This window comes from Nymphalis io, chromosome 4 (assembly GCF_905147045.1).
Source record: "Nymphalis io chromosome 4, ilAglIoxx1.1, whole genome shotgun sequence".
NCBI lineage: Eukaryota > Metazoa > Arthropoda > Insecta > Lepidoptera > Nymphalidae > Nymphalis > Nymphalis io.
Window position 1 is genome coordinate 4664580 of NC_065891.1, and position 23620 is coordinate 4688199.

Consider the following 23620-nt stretch of genomic DNA (forward strand, 5'->3'; position numbering starts at 1 on the left):
CAATGATTATCAACTTCTTAGCTGTGTTTATACGACTGTTATACATTGACATTTTGTGGAGCCACAAAATTAATGGATCGATTTTGATAAAGCTTATACTAAATGGATTAAAAATAGACGAAGGCTTTCAAGAAGAGTTAATGCTTTTTATAATAAAAAACTATGGATGTTTTGAGAACAAAGTTAATAATAATTTATAGTTGTGGCAGCTTGTACCTAAATTTCTCAAGCTCGGCTAAGACCGATTCTAATTTTGAGCTATTTGAGCTTATTCCATGTTGCTCCAATGAGGGTTGATATATCCTTCAACTGTGGCAGGTATTAATTTGACACATGCATAATTTTCTCACGATGTTTTTACGGCGCTTGCCCAGATTTGAATTCGCAATCTTTTGTTATGATTAACACATTCTAACCACTAAGCGATCTTCGCTCTCGGCTCATTATCTAATTAAATATGATTTTTATTCATTTAACAAAAACGCAGATAACGTAAATAGCTTATTGAACGATTCAATTAAAACTTAATTCTTTTATAATGATATTCAAAAACAAATGTTTGCTTTTTCAATCTTGATTAAAACTCTTTATAGTACTAAGGCACTGTCCGGCACGTGCGCTATTATCTCGTAACCGTATCAGGTAAGACAGTACTTAATTCTTCTAAATAAGGTTAGACCAAGGTACCTTCAAGGACTAGGTTCTGGGATAGAACCTTTCTAGATAATGGTTAATTTCCTGTATTGATTTCTTGTTAAATGAGAATGAATTTTTGTAGGAATTGAAAAGACATTTCTTCTCGATTTTGCTGTGATTTTGTAAGTGATTTTTTTTAATATGGTAATAGTAATAGCGTGATTATATTTAAAAAATAATTATTGTTTTAAATATGTAAATGTTAAGGCAGGATTTACTGTTATAATAATTATTTTTAACTGCCTTGGTTTGTCGAGGACACTAAGAACAACGGCAAACAACAAGGACAGTGGCGAATAGGTGATGTAAGCGATGGTTAACATTTCTTACAATGCCAATCTACCATGTGACCACTTACCAACAGGTGGTCCTCATCCGCCTACCTGTATTATAAAAAATAATAATCAAAAGCCATATATTTTGACATTAATTACGGGTGAATAATGAGACGTCGATTTATGTATTAAGTACAATTAAACTTTTGAAGACGCTTTCGATTATAATTTCATATACTCAAATGTCAATTTTAATCATCAATTAAATTTAGGAGCGGATCAGTATAAGTAGACTTTATCTTTCAATATAAATTAATATTAATCCTTTAAATAAATATTAACTCATTTAAGGAATGTCATCATGAACTATCTAGTGAAAGTCCATGATGACATTCCAGATGTACAGTAATGAATATTGGCTTTTTTTTATTGGCAAGAAAATTTTGATAATTCTATTTAACTTTACCGCCGTTACATTCTTCGAACCGTATAAAAAGCGTATCTACGTCAAAACATGCGAACAATAGAGTAAAGGCAAAAACGAACGCTGTTATTCTACTATTTCTCATTTAGGTCCCGACTAAACGCGAATGCGTCTGACACTGCGGCTTAGTAATATCCTGTCTGCTGACCTCTTCCAAAACAGGCACAGAACTCTCTGTGTCGCGTTGTGTTCACCCGCGCTGTCACCACGACGTCGGGCGCAATAACCATCAGATTAAACCGGCCGGTTGCTGGAAAACGCTGATGTAACGTCACTTAAGTCTTTATTACGAAAGCAATAAAGGCCATATTTAGCAGCGTCAAAGGTTTCGAAATTAAAGCGTCGAAATGAAACTTCGACGGTACTTTCGGCTGTTTGTTTCGTTCACTTGGTGTCTACTTAATAAAATGCCGTTTTAGTTGTGGTTTGTGAGTCGTTTGCAGCAATGCGGCTTTTCGTTTTGTTGGATGCTAGCTCTTATCGCTAGGGTTCGCCTTCATAACTTCATGTTAAGCTTTTCAAAACATTTAATATGTTATGGGAGAAAATAAATACTCGCCAAAAATATTTACTTTAATTAAAACAATTTAAAAAAATACTTACAACAAAAATATTACTAACAATAATTTTAGAAATAAATTTTATTTTGTATATAATATTGATTATTATTAAGGGAAACTTAAGGATTTAAAGAAAGGAAATAATAAATAGGCACATATCCACTGGTATAGCGTTTGTTTGAGCTATGTGGGTCAAGGGATAAGAATATTTAATGCCGACCCACGCGCGCCCTTACTGGGACCAAAGTGCAGTTTATGGATACGCTTTATTATTTATTCATCTTCAGATATTCCTTTGATGATGATTGAATCGTGAAAAACATGGTTTATATATTTGGCATATGGTAGTGACGTCTCTCAATTTACTTTTCTAGTATAAATTGTGTATTATTTAAATGAATATTTATAAAAAAGAAATATACCAACTATTTTAGTAACTACAAAATCCACTGCGAAAAATTAAATCATATTTCTAATAGTTCCCCGTAATACAGTCACGAGTTTAATTTTTGATATGGTAAATTCTTACCGATAACAGTTGATTATATTTATGTATGTATATATATATTTATGTAGCTTTACACCTACTTATATGTAGGTCTAAAAGTGGCATCGCTCATCTATAACTTCATATCGTAAAAGAAATACAAAGCATAGGTGAGCGGTATTTACCTATATGAAAGTTTATTAATAATAAAAGTCTATTTGGAAAAACCTAGCCTCACAAATAAAAGTACAGTTTTATATATTTACAAGTTAAATGAATACAAATACTATGTTAATCTAATGGGAATCACTAATTGTTATTTTTAAGACGTACAAATTAACTTATTTAATCTATTGCCAGAAGGTTGATGGTCAGAAGGACTACCGGTATGGTCCTACCATACTTGGTAAAGTATCATACTTAACCAATTTTTTCAATAAGCACAGTTCTATAGTAAGAAGTAATAATTATTTCTTGCACATCTGCCAACATTGGGATATCTAATAAAGTAAACCTTTAGAAAGCCATTGCTGCTGGCCCTAAACTTTTCTCGATCGTGTCGGTTCATTGTTCCGTCCTTTTATAAGAGTAAGACAATGCAGTAACAGCGCACAATCTTGTGCCCTATAATATATATAAATATTCACAGTTGGTTATTTTTTATTGAAATTAGCCGTCGTGTCTGTAGTCAATCAGGTGGACATTATCATCAATTACATAATAAGTAGGCGGTACTTATTCAAATATCCATTCAAAGAGTTCCTTTATGAGTAAATGATACTGGCTAACAAATAAAACGCAGTAAGTGCAAACATAAGTTAACACACAGAAATAAATTAATGGCATACTTCTTCAATTATAAGGTCTGAAATCGTTATAATTTTCACTTCTCGGTAAAGAATTTGTTGGTGGGTATTTTGTTGTTTTAGAAATACTATCTACAGGCTTGCTAGTTACGTACATATATTGATTTTAAGCCTTTGACCTTTACCATTCCGTGAACACGATACATGTATTAATTAACAAAGTAAGACGATAATGGAATACCAAAATAAATTAAATCTCAATAAAATGAAATACTGCGTATATAACGTCCGCGTTTTCATGTGATAGCTTAGATTATAGTAAGCGACTAGATTGTCAATCATGTCAACAGACAATAATTCAATTAGGTAATAAATGCTTCATAGAATTATTTTACTGACCTTATGTAATTTTAAAACGTGGTTTGCAACGTCAATCAAAATTTTTATAATCAAATTTCAATAATTGAAATTATTCTCATCTCAATTTCCATAATTTAATTTTCTCAAACGTAAATCAAGAATTAAACCCAGTGATCGCGTGTGATCATGGCGATTCTTTCTTGCCAAGTCACGTGACCGTTTCAGTGACCCAAATGAATCAGATTCAATTCGGAGGCGGTCACATCCGTCGGGCTCTAATAAATAATGCCGGCTAACCAGCTCGGACCGGCCAAATGGCCCCTGTCTGATATACAGATTGAATAGTACGTTTTGAAGTAATTTACCAATTATTAGTTGAGGAGATGTTAGTCAATCTGAAATTATAAAGGAATTCTAGAACAAATAATAACAATAACGTTTGAACAACAATATACGTGTATAAGTTGGGTTTTAGCGAGTTAGTGAAACTATGTACACAAAATCTAAGCTTACATCCTGACCTCCTTAATCCTGGTAACTTGACAACTAAGAACATTAAAATGATCTTTATATAGTTGTAACGTAAATCAGAACTTAACACTCGCTTTTAGGCACTTTCCTAAGCCTCTTAATACCGACAATAAAATGTAACACTGTCAACCCGTTTTACAACACAATCATAGCAATAAAGTAATTTGCTGAACACGTGAGGTAGTCGCGGTCGAAACGACCCCGGAGCACGGCCTTTACGAACTTCAAAGTCGCTGGCGGAGAGAATTAATAGGGTTATTGTGGCAATAAATACGGAGGCGCCTAGTTTGCGGCGGCCCGCGGTCAGATAAATCAAGAGGGAACACCACAAGATGTCCTGTATAACACCCATCCTGCTTATGTATGTACAATGATGCAAAAACGGTAACAGTCGACGAATGATTAATTAAGACGAAAACGACTCGTGCGATATCGTGTATATGATAACTTTATATAGATTTAATTTGATGACCGAGTGCAAGATAAGAATAAATACTACAGAAATATATAACAATAATGAATTGCAACTGTTCGGGCAAAAGACAACTAAATTAAAGCAATATTATTGTTCACACATATTTATAAAAAAAAAATAAGGACAGAACACATTCCACGAAACTGCTGTCTGATTAAGTCGTCTTAATCAGACAGCAGCAATAAGGGGACTTGATTCCAAGTGAGAAATGACCGTTATTTGTGTCTATTGTTGGATGAATGCCAATGTACGGTAAAAATATTTGAAATAGAATTGCCTTAAATATCCTGTTACGTTTCCTTCTATAAATATTATAAGGATGTAAAAATATAAGATGAATTTGTTATTTCTCGTAATATTTCTTTTACCTTATAGTATTATATACAAAGTAGATATTGCACATAGTTCTTTGAATTTATTTGAATCTTACTTATAAAAAAAATGTTTCACAGCTTCAAATAGGTTTTTTTTTTCCTCAGATAAGGTAAAGTAGTCGCAGTTGAATTTTCTACGTTGATCTACTATTGTATTGTCAATATACATGTATTTTCTTCGGGCGAATGGGAAATTCATTTTATTTATATTATATTTATAGCATTTTAAAATAGCTTTTGTGTTATATCCAAATTGGCTTGCTTAAATTCTCTTTTTCATACTTAGTAGCAGCATGTGAATGTTCTACTGCTAGGTTTCTCCCTTTTTAGGTTTTTTAGAAGGTTTTAAAGCTTACTCCACCGGTTTGCTCCATTGCGGGTTGGTGGCACTTTCATGTGGCTGATTTTTATCCGCTACATGCAAGTTTCTTCACGATGTTTTCCGTGAATAATTAACATAAACTTAAATCAAGCACATTACAATTCAGTGGTGCTTCCCCGAGTTTGATCTCAGCTTCTTCGCTTAAGATTCACGTCTTCTAAGTTCTAAGCACTAGACCATCATGGTTCGTATAATTATTGTTTCTAAATACAAAATATACTTTATTTAAGCACTTTTTAATCGTCAATGTCTGTTGAATGTAAGATTAAATTACATATAATGCTACTACCGGTTTTATAATCTAGATTATACACATAAAAAACGACGAGAAACTCAGTAATTAATCTTTTCCACAAATTAAATAGGCTTTTTTATCTTCTATATTATATTGTATTGAGTAATATGCGTCACATTGATTTTGATTTTTTAACATTCGTAACATTAATAATTAGTATCAGTCTTTACTTTATTCCTAAATTTTCTTAGCCTGTCCCAAGCATCGCCTTCAGATGAAACATTTTGAAGGCTGAAGGCGACCCGCAATGGGAATGTAACAAATATATCGATCGAGCCATTTCCAATATTCGGACACGTGTATCCGGTTGATACGTAAAAGTTTAATGGGAACCACTTCAACTGATTGGGCGCTGTTCTAGATTAAAAAAAAATATTGATATTTTATCACAAAAAATCTCATAAATGTTTTAGATTTTAGTGTCTATCTTTCATAAAGATAAATACATATTATAGTTTAATTTTATTCATAAAATGATTTTTTGTTAGGTATAAATAGTAGTATACGATCGATTAGTGACTGATTTCGTGAAATGTATAAAAAGCCTTAGATGTAAATAAAATTATAAAAGAAACAATGAAATCCGTAAAGCAATACTTATATATCGTACTAAAAATTAGTGTCGACCCCTGCTATCCACTTCTTATCTATTTCATTAACAATTGTAATAAACATTATGTTTCGGTCAAGGGCTCAGGTACCCTTATGGGGGATCTAATCCAGCAACGGTTAATTTAAGTTGTTTTATTGCAGCTGTAGGGCAGAAAGAACTGTTAGGGCGCGATTTGCATGTCCCGCGAGTGGCCTTTAGGGTGTCCTGCTGTCTTTATGGCATTGACAAATGGCACGCTTGAGAAGCTTTGTTTAGTCGGTGTGGGTTTCTAATGAATGGATGGAAAAGGTCGTAATGTCTATTCCATAGGTTTAGAGGATTGCGGCAACAATGGTTCGGATATTATACAATGGGCCAATTACGACTACTTCGAATTCGTAATTATTCAAGTATTGTAACGGAATTTTGCATTTGGCCCATAAAGACGCAAATACCGAAGTATTGAGATTTTGTTTTCATTCTTAATTATTGTTTACAATATAAGACTGCCTCGTTGGTCTAGTGGCTTGACGTAAGGTCGCAGATAAGGCCGGAGGTCCTGGGTTCAATTCCCAGGTCGGGCCAATAAAAAAAATATTGGGTTTTTCTGTCAAAAAATTCTCACTAGTAGCCCGGAGTCTAGAAGTTGGAAGTGTGTACATTCCCTTGCCTCGGAAAGCACGTAAAGCCGTTTGTCCTGTGCCTGAACTCTTTCCAGTCGTGTCGGATTGCCGTCCCATCGGATTGTGAGAGTTATGGAATAGAGTGCATCTGTGTGCGCACACACTTGTGCACTATAATATCTCCTGCGTAGTTGGCTAATCTTCCTTGAAATTAGCCGCCGTGGCCGAAATCGGTCCGGAGGACATTATTATATTAAATATTGCTACTGTATGAAACTCGTGGAGTGATTTAAATAAACAGTGTTACATATATATGCGAACAAATAACTGATTTAATTTGAATTAGAATAGCCAGTACTTCATTTTATAACTATATTATTATAGTATTTTTATATTGCCCTACTGCAACCATATTATGTTTAAAAATGACTTTTGTGAAATAAATAATTATTAATTGAATCGGCCACGCTTGTCTAACTGATTATTCCTTGCTACAGCAATAAGAACCGAGTTTAAAGAGAATTGCCTTTTTATATGCTATGTGAAAACAATTCTTTTATTAATTAATAATGCCGAATTCTAAATTATACTGGGCAAATTGGATGTTAATTATAACTTTTAAAAGTCCGGTAAAAGTGTCCGTTTTAATTTAAAGTACTCCAAATTTAAGCTTAAAGGACGTTAGGTTAACAAAAATGGGACATGATCAGGATTTTGACTTAGGCAGAACTAGCTCAGCTAATCTTCGGAGATTATAGTTTGTCACAAACTTCTAATTTTATATCCATCGGGTAATTGTCATAGAAAAAATCTAATTATGTTTACCAATATATATTTTTTTAAATAATACTTGAATTTATATATAATATTATTGTCCTATGTAACTTTACTTAATTTACTGAAAATCTATGTTATTGCGATTCATTAAATGTTATAGCGCGATTTCATATTTTTAGACGTCATCTATTAGAATTTTTTTTATCTGTTTCACTTGCGAGTTTTTTAAATTGAATAATTTAAAAAACTCGCAACGGTAGCGTGGACGTTTACTGCGTTTTCTATGGAATGAAAACGGCGCCGCTTAGTGACAATAATCGGAATTCAATACACATCTTAGTTAACTATATATAATCACAGTTAAGATAAGTTCTAACGTTATCAATTAGACAAAAAAACTTTGCACTAGGCACACTGATCTATAAGTTACTTAGTAGTTACCACAGACAAAACAACATTTTTAAAATTAATTTTTTATTCAATATGATCAAGCGTTAAAATATCAAAGTAACTTTTCCTTATCCAGTCTTGTATCTAAAAGGTCTAAAAGCATTTATGGGAGATTTAGCGCCTTATGGATTAAAAGGGCTTTAATAAAACTTTCAGGAGCCTGCTTAATGGACCCGTCACAAAATCAATCATTTATTTTAATTAAAGTTAACTAAAAGTGTTGTATTGCTTTAACCAGTAAAAGTGTCTATCTTTTTTGAATAATTAAATATATTTAGTGAAGTTGCTCAAGTCACTGTAACTGACTTTTCTGTTAACAGTCGCGGATATTGTATAATTACGTACATGTTTTCACAAATCGAATACAATTGTTTCATACTGCCTAGCTGTTCAGTGGAAAAAGTTATGTACACTGTTTCAATTTTTCTAATAACATTATACCATCTGTCCGTTTTGAATTCGTATAGGTGAAATGAGTATTTTTTTTTAATTTAAAAAAAATACCTAGATCCCGTTTACAGAGCCACCTACCGGATCCAATTTAAGCCGTTCCAGGGACCTCAAACACACGCAAAAAATATCATCAAAATTGGTCTAGCCGTGTGGAGGAGTTCAGTGATATATACACGTACAGAAGAATTATATATATAAAAATAAAAATATTTAATCTAATTAGTGCGACCTAATAGCAAACAGTTCATTTCTCTCCTTTAAATATAAAATGAAAACGTAAATAATTTCAGAATGTTAATCACACCTTTTCATCTGACTGTTAGGTAAAAATAATTTAAAAGAAATCGTGAGAAAATGCTGCAATCACTCTTACGGTCTCTAAGCGATACAAATGAACGAACACTCTTTGCTGCGTTATATATTAAGAGCTCTCACGACTCCCGTCTTTTTTGCATTACGAATTAATGGCGTTGGTGCAACTTGACATTTTAACTTCTAAAAGAACTTAGTAAAAGTATAAAATGAAAGTCAATTATAATGTTTCCTAAACACAAACTAACTTAAACATTTACGTTTGTATTCATTATTTAGTAGATATTAAAGCGGTTCAGTTGTTAAAACAGAAAGCCATATTTTATTATTATTATTAGAATTTGAATCGATAGCGGATTACTGGGAAACCCAGGTAAGTATCATTAAGTTGTCAGATGTTATGCTGGCATACAACAAAATCAAGCCGCATAGGAGCTGCATAGTACAGGGGCCCGAGCGTGCCTAACCAGCTCGTGAGGCTGCCCCACCAGGCCACGCATAATCTCGGGGTGGACCGTCGTGCCGGTTGGTGACCGGTAGGTGGGGTCCCGGCGGCCACTTCCGGGGGGGTTCGGGGGCCCTTCCGTCCGGCGGGTCAGTGTATTTTTCCTTTTGGCAACCACTTGGGGAAACACGCCTCCACACTTTGCCCATCCCTATCGTGGCAATACATCGCTCGCTTCACGTCTCTTTTCCATTTTATTTTTCCCAAATGGCGCAACAAAACAGAAATAACGGTCGTACAGCGGTGCACACCCCCACCATACCCTCGCTGTTTGAGGTCGAGTTCTCTAACATCCGAGGACTCCACACTAACCTCAACGCTGTCCACCACCATCTCGAGACAGCACGGCCAGCAATGTTGTTTCTCACGGAGACACAAATACTCCGTCCTGCCGATACCAGCTACCTTAATTATCCCGGCTACACGCTTGAAGAATCCTTCAAAGCGAAAGCCGGAGTATGCTTGTTCGTCAGGACGGATGTTTGCTGTCACCGACTGCGCTGCTTGGAGGACCCCTCCTTCTCCATGTTGGTGGTACGTGTGGACCTGGTTCGTCAGAGCCGAGTCTACGTGTGCCTCTACAGATCCCACAATGGTGACTTGGAGACAAGCCGATTATTTGACCATCTTAGTCGGGTGGCAAATGCTGCGCAAGAGCAATTTCCTAACGCGGAATTGGTGTTTTTGGGGGATTTTAATGCTCACCATGAATCATGGTTGAAATACCTCAAAACTGACCATGCTGGAAGAACTGCTCATGCTTTTGCTCTCACAAACGACTTGGCCCAACTGGTTGATCAGCCTACCAGGATCCCAGACATTGATGGGCAAGCACCTTCTCTACTGGACCTTCTGCTGACTTCTCACCCGGTGGAATATCAGGTTGTGGTTCAGGCTCCTCTTGGCTCTTCGGATCACAGCCTTATTTCTACCAGAGTGCCACAGGCCAAGCTGCCGTCACTAGCGGTATGCAAACGTCGCGTTTGGCACTATAAGTCGGCGGATTGGGACGGTATGCGCGATTACTATGCGTCGGTCCCTTGGAAGGAACGTTGCTTCAGTGGGAATGACCCGACAGCTAGTGCCGCTGCTGTTGCTGGCGAGATCATGCTGGGAATGGAATACTACATTCCTAGCTCAGATCTCGTCAGTAGGAGTACGCGTAACCGTTGGTTCACTCGTGAATGTGCCGATGCTGTATCATCTAAGCAGGCGGCATATCGCAAGTGGATCAACGGCTGCATTAGCGGGGCATCTAACATTGACTCACTGAAAGCAAACTATAATAAAAATTCCAAGTCCTGTAGAAAGGCATACACGAGAGCGGATGCACAGCGCATTGTACAGATTGGTCATGACCTTGTTTCGCATCCTAGGGGCTCCCGTAGCTTCTAGCGTCTGACCAAGTATGTGCAAAACAATTTCTGCCAACCTTCGCTGCCACCGCTCAGAAATCCGGACGGATCGCTAGCTCACAGTCCGCAAGAGCAAGCTGATCTCCTGGCTAAACTCTTTGCCGACAATTCCGTCATCGATGATTGTAGTGCACTGCCACCTACAATACCTGCATGTGGCCATACGATGCCTGACATTAAAATCAGGCAACGTGATGTACGTGCGGAGCTGCAATCACTTGATGTACGGAAAGCTAACGGTCCCGATGGAATACCAGCCACAGTGCTGAAGAAGTGCGCAGCGGAGCTGTCTCCTGTGTTAACACGCCTGTACCAACTTTCTCTCTCTTCGGGAAGTGTGCCGGAGGCTTGAAGAAGAGCTAATGTGCAAGCGGTTCCCAAAAAAGGGGATCGGTCTGACCCGGCAAATTATCGGCCAATAGCTATCACCTCAGTACTTTGTAAGGTGATGGAACGGATTTTAAACAACCAACTGATCCATTACCTAGAAGATCACTCTTTAATTAATGATCGTCAATACGGGTTTCGACCAAAACGGTCCACAGGTGATCTTCTAGCGTACGTAACGCACCTCTGGGGTGAAGCTATCGACAAGCATGGAGAATCGTTGGTTGTCAGCCTCGATATCTCCAAGGCTTTCGACAGGGTCTGGCACAGAAGTCTTCTCTCCAAGCTGCCGGCATATGGTCTGCCTGCTCAGCTATGCACCTGGATTGCCAGCTTCCTACACAAACGTAGCCTTCGTGTTTTAGTTGATGGTTGCGCTTCACAATTCTATGTAGTGAATGCTGGGGTCCCCCAGGGATCTGTGCTATCTCCCACACTCTTTCTTTTGCATATCAATGATATGCTCTCTCTTGGGAACATACATTGCTATGCAGACGATAGTACAGTGCATGGTGGATACCACGGACGCGCAGTGGTCAACAAAAAGTCAACATTTTCTCCTCTTCCCTCCCTCTGTGGTACTCCGCTGGTGATGCAAAGCAAAATCGCCATGCTGGGGATTGACGTTCGCTGCGACCTTAGTCCAAGGAATTACATCGAGGCAGTTATAAAAACAGCTTCACGGAAACTCGGAGTTCTGAACAAAGTGCAGCGCTTTTTCACGCCACAACAACTGTGCCTGCTGTACAAAACACAGGTACGGTCTTGCGTGGAATATTGCTCGCACCTTTGGGATGGCTCCGCTAAGTACCTACTTGAGGCCTTGGACCGGTTGCAGCGACGTGCCGTACGCATTATTGGCGACGTAAAGGTCACAAACACCCTTGAACCTTTACAATTGCGTCGTGAGATAGCAGCACTGAGCGCTTTCTATCGACTGTATCACGGCGAGTGCTCTGAGGATTTATTCTCTCTAATTCCCGCTTCCCCCTTCCTTCTTAAGTCCACGCGAGCTGGTTCTCGATGTCACCGCCTAACTGTGACATCAATTCCATCGCGAACAAAGAAATTTGGCAACTCCTTTCTTTGTCGCACTTCCAAAAAATGGAATTCCTTACCAGCTCACATGTTAAGAGGAGGGGCTCTTACAACCCGGGTTCCTTCAAACGAGGCGTGAAGAGGCATCTTGCGGGCCGGCAAGGCGAAGGCGGCTAGTGCAGAACGTTTTTCCCGTCTGTACTGGCCGTCGTCGCGTTTGGACTCTACTACCACTTACCATCAGGTGGAGTAGAGTCATTTGCCCTCCCGGCGAATATAAAAAAAAAAAGCTGGTATGAATTCAAGACCATCTCCTCAAGAGGTGATACGCCTTATCCCAACAATAAGATATTTACAGGGTTTTATTTATTGATTAGATAAGAAAACAAGTTGCAAAAGTAAGTCCTGTTATATTTTTTTTTAAATATTTGCAGTAATAATAAAAAAGAAACTAAAGTATATTTGATTAACTCAAAAATTTAACGGACCATATATCAAAAGTAACAATCATCGGCATCTAAGGAATCTATCACAGAGAACGAACGGAACCAATAGCAGACCGAACTAAAAGAATTGTTTACAGAAAGCAATTTGATTCGATGTCCTTTTTTAATAGAAAATTCTTTTACCTCAATGGCATCAAAAAGTTTGGCTGCAAACATTGAGTTGAAAAGAAATAAGACAAATGAAAGCGGGGTTCCATAAAATGTAACTTACATGCCTAAAGCGGATTATAAGCACACACACAGCCCCGGAGCCGATTCTGAAAGATTTATATGTAAACAAGAAACTCAAGCTGATGAAAAAACAGTGATGTACTTGTAATGGAAGGTTGGGATATATAAGACCTATTGAATTTTTAATCTCTGAATTTTACTGCAGAATATGACGTTGACGCGGTCTTATTGAAAGCTAATTATTGATATTGTATATTTAAAATGTGATTCAAAATTTCAAATTTTACTTAAGTAGCTTAACTACTTTTCATTTTATTACATAAGAATTGATACATTATATATTAATATTGTGTTACAAAATATATTGGCAATTTAAAGATATTCTTACTGGGGAAGTAACTAATAAGATACCATGGACATAAGTCAAGACTTGACTTTTTTACCAAAAGCTGATATGAAATTATAAAATGTAATGTTGAAAACTCATGTTTATAAATCGGCATTATTGTACAACTGGTGGCAAAAATAGGTAGTTGAATCTCGTGATTCTCGTCTAAATTTTAATTCCAACAAACAGGTTTATCTTTTCGCGTACATTTGATGGTTCCGTAGATGGAGTCTACCGTTAAGACATTCCATCTTTCCGTTTCTCGTCAAACTTTATCAGACTCCTTTAATCCTGGCAATGTGTTTTGTCGCGAGGTACGCCATTGTTGCTGGAAAACTTTTTACTCTTTTCTAACTTTTATCTGTAATTTTATTTCGGCTCACTGGATTATTTCACATACTTTATATTCGAAGATTTATAACCTTTTTTTTATCGTTAATTAAACTGCTTTGTATTTCCTATATAGTGTTCTTTTGATTCAACTTCTTTCTATATTACGTATTTGATGAGTAATTAAAATTACAAACTAATAGATGCAGTTAATAATAATAATTTGTATACTATAAATGATAATTTAATCATAATAGATATAAAAATTTTAATATTTTTACACGTAAATGAAATTCAATAAAGTATTTTGATATCAAAGTATCGCGTCGTGTTCGTATCGTTGACGTTAAAGAGTCTTTTAAGTACAATACACTTTTGAAAACGAATTAAGCTTACTGATTTCGTTATTTCTATTCAGTGGTAAAGTTTGTATTGTTTTTCCCTTTTTTTAAGAAACGTAAAGATTTCATAAGAAAACTTATTCTGTGAGATAATATTCAAACGGTCACTTGTTCTGTTTGAAGATTCTATCTTGTGAATTAATTTGAATTCTTTTTGTAGTCGTCTTCGTTATCAGAAATAAATGGCTCTTGTTGTGACTCGAAAGTTTTGCAAAAAGTTTAACATCAACGTTATAAATTTAAGATGTTTTTACCAAGAAAGAAGAACAGCGAAGTTTCCAAGGAGTTTGGTTACGTATAAAGTAAAAAAAAATAGAAATTAAATTGCTTTTATAAAACAAAAAAAGTGCTACGTTCCCTCTAGAAAATTATTATGGCTGAAGTATATTAAGCATTTTTTTATTCTTACAATTTAGATACTAATTTAAATGGAGATTTTAACTTTCAGTTGTTACATTGGTTTTGTGTATGTAATATGGAGTAGTTTTAAAAATAACCCTTACAAAAATAAATCACGTGACGGGAATTTTAAAGTACTTTTTCCCGGAAGCGAGTGTCTCGTTAGACGAATGAGCCGGACCCGTGTGTCGGACACTACGTGTCACCCCTCCCCACTCCGTTGGGACCTCCGACCCATGACCCCGGCCTGTCGAACGCACCCGATGCCTTTGTTAAAATTGCGATATCTACTCTTCTGATACTAAGAATTCAAAAGGCGCTTTCCGATTTCCTGCAATATTATTTGACAGAGCAAGTACACCAATTGAAATGTCAAGAACCCTATCTAAGGTGATACTTTAACTGACAGAAGCTATTATGGAGCACATTAATAATAAAACACAAAAAAACTGTAATTTCTAAATTTATTCAGATATTATAAATATAAGCGTGTATTAATTTCTTTTTTACATTAAGATTTCACGAAAATGGTTTTATTTTAGCGAAACATTTTCCAATTATTAAATCTAAGAAAACTAGTAATATACATATATAATTACTAACACTATTAAATTTGTCAGTTGATTATGAACTATAAAAATGAGCATTAAAAGCAAAATCTTATGTTCGTTTAACGAAAAAGCTAGCACAATGGGAGCCCAATAATCCAAGAAGCAATCATTCTTAAAGTAATAAGGTACGTTCCATACTTGTTTGTCCTGTACCGAAACGAAAGTCCTCTCTCAATTTATGTACAAAACACGCTGTTTGCACGACGACGTACCATCCGATTCACCCTAATCTGAGATATTGTGTTTGTAGGACGTGGAGCTGCTTTCTAATAATATAGTACCAAGATCTTGTTGATTCAACATTCGATTCCTTGAACCCCTACATTCGTTCATTCTGGATCCATAATAGAATCTTTCCATTCAATCATGACATATTAAACATATTTTTTTCTATTTTTGGCTTAACTCGTGTACTTTCTTCAGCAACTATTTTGATATTAGCCAAGATATTTATTCAGTCTATTATATAAGTACTAAAACTCGACTCTCGATTCACTCGGCTTCGAATCGGGAAGATTGAGATTCAAATGTACATAAATTATTGAAAAGAAATGGGATATTATATGTTTCAGGCTTAAGACTGCTTAGTTTAACACTGATATCGCTCTTTTGCTCATTATTAATTTGTTATTTGAAAGAATAATTTCGTTCCGAAATCAAATCACAGCATTGTTTAATTAATCATCCGCTATACAATGTTTACAAGTAAGGTCTTTAAAAGTCTAACTGTAACTTATCTATTATATATATTATTATCTATTATATATATATATATGTTCTGCCGCTAAACAGCAATACTTGTAATAGTTAGTAAGTTTCAGTATTTCATTATTATAGTGTTTTATAACTCTTTCTATTTGTACTTTTATAATCAGCTTACATTCAAAAATTATCAAACTTTATGTCAACATTTCTTCGTAACTTAGTCATAGTCAAAGTCCATTCAGTAATAATCACTCGTTAATAAACACAACGCTGTTGGCGACACGAGACTCTATACAAATTCTTATACTTTCGATTGGAAACAAAATGAGTAAAGTCGAAAGAAATTGGATTTTGTCGATTTCGTATTGAATTGAAGGGGAAGGAAAATTCAGATGAATGTAAATACGATGTGTTAAAGGTTAGCGAGAATGTAGCATTTATGAAATATTTCTTGAATTATGAGTGTAATATTTGGTAGTGTAATTGAAAGCTTAACGAAATAGGTATGCCCGTTTAAAAATACGGCTTTCAGAATATTAAGAACAATTTTCTGTAAAATGCTTCAGTAAAAATTAGTTTCTTCAATGCTATAAATTCAAGACAATATTTTCAATATTTTCTTAATTTGTGTTCACAATTCACCTCGTGTTCAACGATGAAGGAAAACATCTTGAGAAAAAGAAGAATTGCATGTTTTATGTGAATCTCTTCGACATGTGTATCCACCAACTTGCATTTAAGATATATTTATTTTATTATTGTGATAAATAAGTAAAAACTTTCATTGTGTATACAAAAGTTTGAAGCGAAAACTATAACAAGACTTCTCTCATTTCGTGCAAAATTAACACGGTAATTGTGACGGTCCGCGGGTTGGGAATCGAACTAGCTATATCGTGGTATTACTTTCAAGAACTTTCTGGTTGTTGTTAAAGCTATTAAAAATAAGCAATTGTTTTAAAAATGTAATTATATCCTTTGTTTTTTAATACTGTTTAATAGAAACAGTATAAAAATTGAATAGTAATTCATAGAAACGGATACATGTAAGGTAAATATTTTGATAAGACTCGGCAGCGTGATAGAAAATATTATACAATGCGATTACACTGAATTCGGTTTATATAATGTAGGCTTATTATGCGTAAAGTATGAGTGTGCATCCTATTAAAACGAATGTACATATAATACATTTAATAACCTTGGTCGTGTCATAGACGGGTAGAATGCCATGCTGAGTACAATATCTCACCCTCTATATCTAGCTCAAAGCGTAGCAGACACGCTTTTCCTGTCACCGTTCTGCCGTCAACATCCGTTTCTGTATCGACCCTATGTGCATACTAGCTTTTCGATGTGATATCGTTTGGATTCAATTTTGTTTCAATGTATTCACATGGTTGATAGATTGATGGTAAACATTTATATAATTATATTGTCAGTTTCCATTTATTCAATCAATTGTTTCATTTTAGAATACTTAGCACATACATGTTTGTAAAATATATAATAAAATTATATATTATTTATTTAAGAAATTATTACAGTCCGGATCAAATAAAAACATTTTTTTAATAAAGATGATTCTATTATTTTACATACATCTGTGACACAAATGCATTCCAATTTTGATTATTTTTCTCATATACATAATTATATAATAAATTTCATTCAATTTTCCCGCCACACAGTGCCGCACACGTAAACTAATTAAAATTGAATAATTAATATGAATACTATTATTAAGGCAAAAATTTGAATGTTTTTATAATATATATATTTTTTAACTAATAAGCAATGTATCGAATATTATTAATTAACTGTTAAGGTAATTACTTATATCACAATTAACATAGACGTAACTAGTATTTCTATTTATTAATTTTTATATTTCATTTTTAAAACTATGATAAATCTATTTGTGTTGCCTTGTGTTTTACTTTTTAGTCCTAAACGTTAAAAAATGTAAAAAAAACTAGTTTTTCATTGTAATCAGGCTTGGTTGTTTTATTTAACTTGTAGTAATCCATTACTACGTAATTAAGATGGCGCCTACTCTAGAGACATGAGCTGCTAAGTTTTAAATTAAGCTATTTTATTTTAAAGTAAATTATAATTGTAAATAATAATTAGTATTAGAGTAACCAACATAAGGTGTTAAAGTAGTATGACATTATTGTTCAAGCTAAGAAAATTGTTAATACACACGTTATATTGGGTTACGTTATGTTGTGAGAGCGTCACGGTAGATTCAGATGTTCGGAGCGCACTCGGCGCTTTGGATACCGTCGAGCCCCACATACCCCCCCACTGTTCCTGTGGGGGAAGAAACGCGTAACGCGTTTTCCCAGCGTAAAAAAGGGGTTACGTTAAGTTAGTAATCTATATATGACAAATTACGACATTGTGTTTTTTTAACGTCTGTATGAATTTATGACTCAAACGTAAATCCTTCAATGTATTTCGTTTCGCATGCTTTTAAGGTCAATGTCAATATAAATATTACGAATTGTTACAGAAAATTTGAACCGATTAATCTATATAAGATTCAGAAATTCTGCCTTACAGTACAACTGCGCAAACCAATTTAAGCCAATTTATTTCTTACTTTATTATCATTATAATACGTTCGTTTTTTAAGTAATCTTTCATACTATGCATTGTACAATGAAATAGAAATTACGAAATTAAATACGGATATCAAGCTAAGCTTAATTCAAATAGTGACTTTTTTAATACGTATATATTTATTTCATCAAAAGAAAAAATATATCTCCCCGAATAGCTTTTTTTTTTTTTATAGAATAGGAAGGCGGACGAGCATATGGGCCACCTGATGCTAAGTGGTCACCAAACGCCCTTAGACATTGGCATTGTAAGAAATGTTAACCATCGCTTACATCACCAATGCGCCACCAACCTTGGGAACTAAGATGTTATGTCCCTTGTGCCTGTAATTACACTGGCTCACTCACCTTTCAAACCGGAACACAACAATACCAAGTACTGCTGTTTTGCGGTAGAATATCTGATGAGTGGGTGGTACCTACCCAGACGAGCTTGCACAAAGCTCTACCGCCAGTAGTGCCTTTGAAAAATAATATTATAGAAAGTTATTATATTAATGTAATTAATTTAGTCCTATGTGTATAATTTGATGCAAAAGTTAATACATACTACTTAACAGGGGATAGTTTATGCCGTAGAGCCTAACCCTTGCATTAAACAATTTACACCCCGATTTGAACCTGCCGGTTATAAATTTCACGAAACTGACGAGACGTTTCCTGAACGAAAACCGGCTTTTAAAACGGGGGGAAAAGTAACATTAAAATTTTGGTCTTTATTACCTTAACCATAAGATCGAAAGTGAAATAATTTATAGATATTTCTGTGAAAATATGGCAGTATCGTAATTGCTCGTTAAAATGGTGGCCGCGATTTTTCTATGATATAAAATTGATACATTGGTTATGACATAGCTGTAAAATATATTTACGTGAAGTCATATTCCGTAATTATAAACATGGAGCCCTTACTTCCGATGACCCTAGAGCAGGGGTCAAGACAACTATTTTCAGCATTAACGGTATTGTTAAATGTATTTCCGGACCTCAGCAGGAGGCTCTAGTAGGGAGTATAAGAGTAAAATATTTGTTTATTTTATTTTAACTATGTTTATTTTATTTTTATTTTAACTATGTTTATGATTATACCTTTATGTTGTGAATTAAAGTAACGGCCTAGTTGGTTTAGTAGCTATTTATAACGCACTAGCGAGGAGTGCGAGGGAGCAAGATTCGCCCTCTTATGAGAACTACGCTGAGCCACGAGCGGAGCAAAGCACGGGAGAGGCCGCGGATGCGTTATATCAACACGATTCCGCAGCTTCTCCGATCCGTGCTGAGGACGGCCATCGCAGTGGTTTTAGTGGGTAAGAATCCTACATAACCCGATTCCACCCCCATGAAACCCGGGTCCCTTTCTGAACGTTTCCACTGCGAGAAAAAAAAGTAGGTATTTATAAGAATGCAGATCTTGAGGTCCTGGGTGAAGAAATTCAGGTCCAAGAAATAAAATGATTTTAGGCTTTTCAGTGTATAAAAAATGAAAATACAATATGAAAAAATATATATCGGTAGCAGCCTTGAGTTAGAATATTGACATTGATACTCCAGTGCATGGGAGAGCACGTAAGCCCTAATAGTGATCAAACACCTGATCTCTTTGTCTGACTTACGTCTCATCGGAGTATGTAGATGTAATAAATAAATATTCTGGGACATTATTCAAACACGGCCATCTGATCCTAAATTAAGCAGAACTTGTACTATGGAAACCAGACAACTGATATACTATTCTTTTATAAATACATACTTATATAGATAATTACACCCAGACTCAGGACAAACAGACATGTTCATGCACACAAATGTCTGTCCTGGGTGGGAATCGAATCCACAACCGGGTCCAAGTCGGCGTGAAAGGCAAGTACCAACAACGCCAACCGGCTCGTCAAATCAAAGAGCACGGCGTAAATTTCCAATTAGCTTATGAGTGAATCATCGTGAATTACATCATTTTTGTATATAGTTTTATCCAAAGTACTTATTATTTAATTTGTAAGTGATATCTCACTTTTAAGACTAAATTAAAATATTGTACATCATATAATACATGTGGGGCGAATGACCACCACCGGATGGTCAGTAGTCAATTTCCGAGATGTTTATATTTTTGTAATAATTAATGAAAATGAAATACTCAAAATGGTTAGTTTCATAATAACGCACTCGATATTTTGTAATTGATAAAAAAGCAACTATGAAAGCAGCGTAGACAAACAGTTTACAAAATAAAAGTTTTTTATTTTTTAGTTTCGTAGTTTTCAGCTAAAAGTTTTTCCATATGCTACTGAAATCGGAAACTTTTTAACGGTAAAGGAATTTCCGGAATCGATTCTTGATATCGGAGTTTACTTTGAACAAAGTTCCACATGCATATGACCGAATGTTTATTTTATGTGTATTTCTGTAGTTACTGTCTAGAAACTAATGAAATTGAAGTCTTTTGAATTGCATAAAATATTTAATTCAAATAACTAGTTGAATGTAATATATCTAATACTCGTAAGAAGAAAATTAGTTTAGTAGGATAAAGTTCTACTGCATGATTTTATTTTAAATAATGACTACATGAAAAAATAATACAAAAGTACATAATGCTTACTGTGTCGTATCGCTATAAGATATACAAATAATATCATTGGTTGTAGATATCGAGCTCCCGGGTTCAAATCCAAGGTTATAAGTTTTCTGTTAAATAATTTTCATTATGATCTGAGGATCGAGCTCAGTGGCGTGCCGTTGAAGAGGCCTATGTCCAGCAGTGGACGACAAAGGCTTGATGATGTATGTATGTAATTCTCATTTTGAAGTCAGGAAGTGTTACACTCCAGTAATGGACCCGACCTCTCTTTGGACATTGGTAACCCTTCAGACACTTCGGTTGGGGGAATAGAAAGAGCACCTACATTTGTGCATAAACCTTAATATAATTTTAGTTCGCTTCGAAAGTGTCCGAAATGACAATTATATCTGCCAATGTTACCATTATATGCTATATCTCGAAATATGCATGCGAAAAAGCTTTCGGCGTCCGAATTTTATTATATGAATATTTGTAAGTGCTATTTTTTTAATTATAATATATTATATAATACAAAATAAAATATAATTTTTAAATACCTTAAAATATACAATGATGATAAGTATTTTTTTCATACCTGAAACAAATAAATTTGAAATATTAAGCACAATAATTAAAAATACCCTTAATAATTACAGTAAAAAAATATATTAAAATATAAACATAAATAGTAATACGAGTCGGGATCTTGTTTAAGTTTTAAACCTAAGGTAAGGTCGAAGTGTTCTAAAATATCCAATACGCCATTCACCCTATCGACACCTATCCAGTATTCAGACATGTAAACAGAGTTCATGCGCAAACGGCACCGGTTTCATGCAATTATCTAATTACCGCGCAACGTGTCAAACATGGCTGACAAATATGGCGGACAAACATGGCGCTAGCGCTTCGTCACTCGGATTACGTTGTTTGCGTAATTTGTTGGAGTTCAACTAAGATTCCGTCGCTTGCTTAGGGCTTACATGGTGTACAACAGTGAAATTATGATGCAAATTTTCCCCTACGACGCTGACTGAGATTTGCGAACTTTGGCGGTGTAGGTGATTTCATAATCAACGAGGTTTAATTCTATTGTGTTTGGATTTGGCTTCGTTATGTGTTCATTATAATTATTGAATTACAAAATTTTCACCAAAAATCCTTGTTACGGACCTTTTTTTTATAAAATATGTAGGCGGAGGAGCATACGGGCCACTTGATGGTAAGTGGTCACCAACGCCCATTGACATTGGCAATGTAAAAAATGTTAACAATCGCTTACATCGACAATGCGCCACCAACCTTGGGAACTAAGATGTTATGCTCCTTGCGGAAATGCCCAACTATGATCTTTATTTAACATACTAATATTAAGTCATGGGAAATAAAAAAAATATAATGCCCATCTGGAAATGGAAGTTTTATATTTGTGTAATATATTAATGATTAAAATCAGGGTATAATACAATAGATGAGCAACAGCTTATGTTTTCAGGCATTAAGGAAATTCGTGGAAAAAAATACCACGAGTGCCTTTAAACAGTAAGATCTCGTGCCATTACATAATATGGTATATTATGTAAAAATATTGTTGGGAAAACTATCTACTTTAATTCTATATATTTATTTTAACCTCCCCTTATTTGTATATCTTCGAGTGTTTGTGAGGTATTTTGTATTACTTTATTAATACAAAGAAAGAAATTAAACGCTTCATGTAGGTCACTGATTAATTGGTACAACCAAAGTTTTTGTCTGGGCGATCCATCATAATTCATCAAAAAAAGCTCACTTTATGTAATACATATAAAGTTAAATATACAATATAAAAATTAGGTATATCAATATAATAAGTCATCATTATCATCTTTCGCTTGCCCTTTATCGACTTATTCGGGGACAATATGGACGACTGCTTAAGAAAGAGAAGAGAAGACTGCTATTTGATACATTTTACTGCCAGCTGCTGTAGTCAATCCAAATTAGGAATAATTTTGCTGGGATTGGTTTCCCGATTAAAATCACATCTCCACCAATATTACTATCATTGATATTGTTTAATTTGTAATTGTGTGTATTATCAGCTAGACATCGTCACCATCTGTACATGTATACAATTTTAGTTTAGTGGAAACGATTAATATTTAATAATATATTTTTATGGATACACCATTTTTCATCCTCGTTTGCTGTTAGCTCCTAATTCTGATATTACGTTGCATATTCTTAACAAAATACATATTCTTACTTTGTTAGGGAAAGTTTAAAGTGCTTTTAGTAAGCTTCGTGGAAAGTAAAGTAATGGCTTGTAAATGTCCCACTGCTGGGCTCATGCCTCCTCTCCTTTCAAAGAGAAGGTTTGGAGCATATTGGCAGATTTTCATCCGACACGTGCAGGTTTCCTTACGATGTTTTCGTTCACCGCCGAGCAAGAAATTAATTATAAACACAAATTAAGCACATGAAAATTCAGCGGTGCTTGCTCGTAACTGTATCTGAAAAGATACGAAAGAACACGACTGTTCATAATTAACTTTTTAACGTTGAAATGTAATGTTTTAATATCTTTAAGTATTACATTAATTCAGTCTTAATTAAAAATCTATACAGAGTTGCGAGCAACAATAAAAAGACAGACATTT

General features: G+C 34.9%; 1 protein-coding gene across 7 annotated transcripts in view; it reads right to left on the reverse strand.

Annotated features, from left to right (window-relative positions):
• The window catches only part of LOC126781643 (teneurin-m), a 228089-nt gene that overhangs the window by 106369 nt on the left and 98100 nt on the right, over positions 1 to 23620 (reverse strand). The window contains exon 1 of one of the 7 annotated variants that reach the window (XM_050506583.1): positions 21536 to 21566. The exons of the other annotated variants lie outside the window; for them this stretch is intronic. The gene's annotated coding sequence lies outside the window, so the exon portion shown is untranslated. Of the gene's footprint in view, positions 1 to 21535; positions 21567 to 23620 lie in introns of those variants that run through there. 7 annotated transcript variants of the gene reach the window in all.